The following is a 5,855-nucleotide window of genomic DNA, read 5'->3' on the forward strand; positions in this document are numbered from 1 at the left end:
ACAGTGAGGACCAGAGAGAGAGAGACAGTGAGGACCAGAGAGAGAGACAGTGAGGACCAGAGAGAGAGAGGGGAGCGACAGATTTAAAGAGAGACAGAGACAGAGAGAGGAGGAGGGGTGAGAGAAAGTGATGCAGGTCTTCTTACCTTCGACTCAGATCTGCCACATGTTCCTGAAGCCAACTGCTGCTGGCCACTGGAGGGAGGGAGAGAGAGAGAGATGCCTTCAATGAACATCTGACCGTTTAAAACAAACAAAAAAACAACAAAGCAGTTTTCATAAATCAATATAATCTGTCAGGGAAACCAGGTTTCTCAGGTTTTCCATAATCAGGGTTGTGTATTAGTTATAAAACATCCTTTTCCTCAGTGGCTGTAAAGACACTTTATGTGTGTCACTGGGTTTCTTTTTGGGCAAAGAACCATTTTTTGCAGAAGTTTCCAGTCATCAGGGGGCAGTAAATTCCTGCACTCACGGTCAGATGCATGTAGAATGATTCAGGCATGCATCTATTATTCACACGTGACAGACTTGTCATTTAGAATGTTAAGGTGTCAAAAATCTAAGCATTAAATTGCAACATGAAGGTAATAACTAAATGCTGGTTGTTGCTTTTCTTAGAAATACATGAAAATGAATAACACAACTATCAACTATTTTGTGCATCAATCTGTTAACTGTTTAGTTTAGAAGATGTCAGAGAATGGCTTCGCACGACAAAACAAAACTCAGACACATTTTTCTAATAATAAAATACAGAGAAAAAGCAGAAAGATCTTCACATCTGGAACCAGAACATGGTTATAATAGACTTCCAATGATTAAATCCAACAGCTGCTTTAGCTCTGGTAAAAGGTAACATTCTAATCCAAAGACTACAACAGTGTGCTCGTGGAGGATCTTTTTTGTCTCAGAAGCGACATATAAAGTCCCTATAGTCTGACATGAACTGAAGAGCCGAACATCTGACAGTTTCACATGGAGATGGGAACAGAAACATCTTTCTAGTTCAATGCTGCATGAAATATTAAGACACAGCTGTTTCCCTTCACAGCTGACTCCGTCAACTCTGTGCTATAGATTTAAGCATCTTCTGGAAGGTTTTCACGTCAAACAATCCCACAAGCTGCAGCACCAAGTTTCTAATAATTCTATCACATGTGGGAGCAGGTTCCAAATCTCCTATTATTGCATCCAGAATCTGATTAAACAGAGTTGGGGCGGGGGAGCAGTCACCCTCTTCGTCACGGTGAGGGTTAAAAATACTTCTGGGAGGGGGAGCAGGCGGATCACCCACTCGTCTTTAAAAAAAGATAAGCGCTCTCGCTCCGCTGCGTCGTCCCACCTTTAATGTTTGGCGACAATGCGAGACCCGGAGGCTCGGCATCGGGTCAAAGGCCCTTCACATCCCATCCTGCTCAGACCCGAGTGCGTGTGTGTGTGTGTGTGTATGTGTGTGTGTGGAGGTGGGGGGGGTTTGTTTGTTTTGCTAGCAGGATGAGTCAGTCCAAACAAACATTTTAATGGAGTGACTTATTTATGATCTGTGTGTACGAGGAGGGCAGACAATGTTTCTGAGTGCGAGTGTGTGTGTGTGTGTGTTGGTTAGTCTCTCTGCCCGCCTGGCCCTCTGGCACACTACATTACCACTGTCTGGAACATGGTTGCATAATGCACTTTTAGTCTCGCTCCATCAGAGAGTGTGTGTGTGTGTGTGTGTGTGTGCACACTGAGTGAGAGATAGTGTGTGTTTTGGCAAAGTTAAGTGCCTGTGTGTGTGTTTGTGTGCATGTAGTTTCATCCCCCTCCCATTCCTAAATGTCAGATGTTAAGTGATGTTGAGACTGCTACGAAGGCAAGAGCAGACAGCTGACACACACACGCACACACACACTCATGCGCACACACTGACCTCATTCATCAGTAGACTGTAGTGAGTCAGCCTGAGATGAGAGGAAAAGAGAGGAAAGGACAGGAGGATAGGAGACGAGCAAAAAGGAGAGAGGAGGAAACAGGGCAGAAGAGGAAGAACTGGAGGGAAGACACGAGGACAGAATATTTGGTTTTCAAAATCCCTTTATTGAACCATTACAAAGAGGAGAGGAGGAAACAGTGAAAGGGAGAAGAGAGGAGGAAATGGGGAAGCGGAAAAAATGTGGAGAGGGTGAAATGGAGGACAGGAGAAAACAAGAGGGAAGAGGAAAGATGAGGGGAGAGAGGAGTTAAGGGAAGAAAAGAGGATCTTTCAAATCTGTCTTTCCTCCCATTTGCTTCCTTCCTTCAAACCTTCATCTCTTTACAGTAACTTACATCTTGGGATGGGTAGTGGAGAGGAAAGGAAGGGAACAAGGAGAATCTGGAGGGACTGGAGTATGAAAGAGGAAAGGAGGGATCATTGGATGAGGATGTTTTATAACCGATGTTGCTGGAAAAGCACATTCTCGCTTCCGTTTCATAACTCTCTCTTCTTCTCCTTCTTCATTCTCTCTTCTCATTCCCTCCTTTTCCTCTCTCTCTCCCAAAATACTGACTGGCCCAAGGGACCCTCTGTTTTCTAAATGTATGTGTGTGTGTGTGTGTGTGTGTGTGTGTGTGTGTGAGACAAATCTGTTTCTCCATGCATGAACATTTGCATGTTTCATTTAGGTGTGTATACAGGTACAAATGAGTGTATTCTATTGTCTGCAAATTAGTGTGTGTATGATAGAGGCAGCAGCCTGTGTGTGTGTGCGTGTATGTGTTGCAGTCTTTCCGTATTAGCAGTAGACTGAGTCTCAGTAAGGTTAATATGTCCTGGGGTCGACACTGGCCTGCCCTCCCCGTCTGCATCTGTGTGTGTGTGTCTGTGTGACCTATAACTTGTGTGTCTCACTATCTTACGTATGTTGTGTGTTAATAAAGTCGGGATGGTGTGTGGGTCTCGGTCTGGTCTCTGATGTGTTCATGTAGATACAACATGTATGTGTATATTTGTACTGTATTCGTGAGGAAAGGTGATGTGAGACTCTAGTCATCTATTTCAGCGGACATTGTTCCAATGATCCTAACTGTATGCGAGTCTCCATGTTTCTGTGATGTTGGTCATTCTGTTAGAGGTTTGGTTAATGTTCCTAAATGAGATAACGGGGCATTACGTTAACTATCCCATCGAGCTGCATTTCAGTCCTTTAACATCAGGCTCCACTGCAGCACTGGAAAAGTCTTCTTGCTCTTGCTTTTTAAAACTTTGTGAAAGAGACAAAAATGCAAAAATAAAATCCATTTGTCCTACTAGATGTTTTTTTGTTTTTTTTATGAGCAGAAGCTTAAAGAAGTCTGGCCAAAGTCATGCTGAGGCTGACATTATTCTGCAAAAGATGCTGCCTCTCCAAAGTTAACAACCTATTATTTAAGTAATCAATAGAATAATCTAAGAGAGTTTTCATAACCGATTCATCATTTAATTCATGCCTACATTCTCCGTTTCGAGCTTATCCGTCGTGAGGAAATGCTGAATTTTAAATTGTATACGTTTGGGTTTTGGACTGTTGGTCGGAAAAAAACATGATGTCTGAACAAGTCAGCTTGAGCTCTGGGAAACTGGGGTGGGCATTTTTTTTGTCAAGCATTTTATAGCCCAAACAATGATCTAAAAGCGGCCAGCGGTTCAATCGATAATACAATGAATCGTTACTTTAATTTGGTAGCTGTGCTCCCAAATAACATCTTCTGTTTGAATCCAGTTCACAGGCGGTGTTGCATGTCAACTTGCACGTCATACTTCCTTTCTCTCCGTGCTGCAAAAAACACCCTAAAGTAATCTTTTAAGAATAATTTGAAAAAGTCATATTGTCATATTTTTAAGACGACACAACTGCGTTTGGTTGTACAACTTACTGATTCCTGCAATTAGGAAAGGACTAACCTCTGATCCACTGCCGCCATTTGTGATTTATCTACTGGCAAATCAGTGAGCCAGCATTTGATTTTACTTCAGTAATCCTCCAAAATATAACAAAAGCCAAATTGTCCCTGTTCCCAAGTGAGGGGGAGGATTACCAAACCTCAACCGTCCAGGGGACAAAACACAAAAGACACACAAAATAAACCACTAATCCACCGTCTTTAAAACAGTGTACGCTGGTGCTGTGCCTGACGTGAAGCTGCTCTCCAGCACGAACACACAGCGGGATGAAGTGGTTAAACTGGGGTCGGCTGTACCTTCTGAGACGTAGGTGAAGGGCTTGTTCCTGACGGACAGCAGAGTCAGCAGGTTGAAGAACAGAGCGACGAACGTCCCGACCAACAGGCGGCCGCTGCAGAGACACACAGAGAAGGACGGTAGTAAGACAACGTCCGGTTAACGGGGCTGTCCGACGACAAGCATGTGGATCAAACCGAATGTGAACAAACAGTGTACATGTGCCTGTAGCGGGGAGACGCTGAGAGGGAAGCGCATTTTGGGAAAGATTCAGAGGACACAAAGGAAACAAAAAGATGTCATTTCTGCCAGTTTAAACATTTATTTTCTTGTTAAGAAAAGTGTCTTTTACTTTGTGACTCAATGAAACTTTATTAGGTACATCTCATGCAATCCAATCCAACCCAACTGTTCTGCCATTAAGTCGATTTTTATGTTGATTACAATGAAGAGGCTTTTTTAAAACAATGTATGCTAGAGCTGTGTTGAGTTGACTGTACAGGTGTACCTAATAAAGTGGTCACTGAGTGCAGAGCACTGTTTCTCAACAGTTAGGTGGTTGATGGTAATATTTTAGGGGGCCCGTGAAAGATTTTTGAGATGAATGACTCTAGAAAAGACAAACAGTTAACTAATTCTAACCTTTATTAAAACATAAAACACTATTATATGACAAATGTAGCGGATGTGGGTATAACATTCCTTCCTCAAGACAAGCCAGGGCACTTCAGGTCACAGCTGTGTGCATAAAACATGCCGGCTGTGGAACGCTGTGCTGATTAAAGCTGAAGTTTGTCGGTTTCATAAGACGCATATGGGAAAGCCGATCAAAGATGTGTCACAAAGGAGTCCAGACATGCCGACATTGTGCACTGACACGACTCCAACGTGCACTGGGAAGCGTTTCAAAGATAGCACCTCTTCCAGTGGCCTGTACACAAAGCCAGACTTTGTAGTACAAAGTTCAAGCTTCACGTATGCTCGTTGTAAAACTGCGCTTCTCAAAAGTATTTATTTTCTTTCTCTTATAGGAAAGTTTAAGAGCAACAACCGCTTAGTTCATATTCCACACATATCCAACGGTCTAAAGACATGACTGGGACTTTGTCTTTGAGAAAGTGTACAATATTTCAAAAAGGGCTGAGAACAATACAATGCACAGGTGGTGTACAAATATGCACAAATTATTCCATAAATGAATAAGCTGATCATAAAAAAACAAATAAAAATCCCAATTGTTATCAAATGTTGAGACAAACTTGCTATTTTTGTGTATAAAACACAAAATGTTTGCCGTATTATTTCTCATTTCTGTTTATCTTATAAATACAGATCTCTGCACACAAGCACAAACAGCAAACACACAGGACGGTACTCTTCAACATACTAATCACATGGGACAATCCATTTAAGAGCCTAGAAATTGGTCCAAACAATCAGCAGGGGGCGAAAGGCTGCCCGCCGGTGAGCCACAACAACTGGGTGATGAACCCCCACCTCCCTCTAAGAACAGATTAAAGAGAGAGAGAATGTGAGCCTCTGTCTCTCTACCCAGCAGACACCGGTCCCTCCGGTTAGCGGTCATCTCTCACGCCGGTCAATCACAACCACTCAGAGAAGAAGAGAAGGGGTGAGAAAGAGGAGGGGGAGAGGAGAGAAACAAGGGGGGGGGGGG

The 5,855-nt window shown here is 43.0% G+C and overlaps 1 long non-coding RNA gene across 1 annotated transcript in view; it reads right to left on the bottom strand.

Annotated features, from left to right (window-relative positions):
- Nucleotides 1-87: 87 nt before the first annotated feature.
- LOC116378571 (uncharacterized) overlaps nt 88-5,855 on the bottom strand; it is a 6,525-nt gene continuing 757 nt past the window's right edge. Inside the window, exons 2-3 of the long non-coding RNA XR_004212311.1 lie at nt 4,201-4,295; nt 88-195 (exon numbers count right to left, since the gene is read on the bottom strand). This is a non-coding gene — a long non-coding RNA (uncharacterized LOC116378571). The remainder of the gene's footprint in view (nt 196-4,200; nt 4,296-5,855) is intronic.

This window comes from Anarrhichthys ocellatus, unplaced genomic scaffold, assembly GCF_004355925.1.
Source record: "Anarrhichthys ocellatus isolate YVR2014 unplaced genomic scaffold, GSC_Weel_1.0 scaffold2814, whole genome shotgun sequence".
Classification (NCBI taxonomy): domain Eukaryota; kingdom Metazoa; phylum Chordata; class Actinopteri; order Perciformes; family Anarhichadidae; genus Anarrhichthys; species Anarrhichthys ocellatus.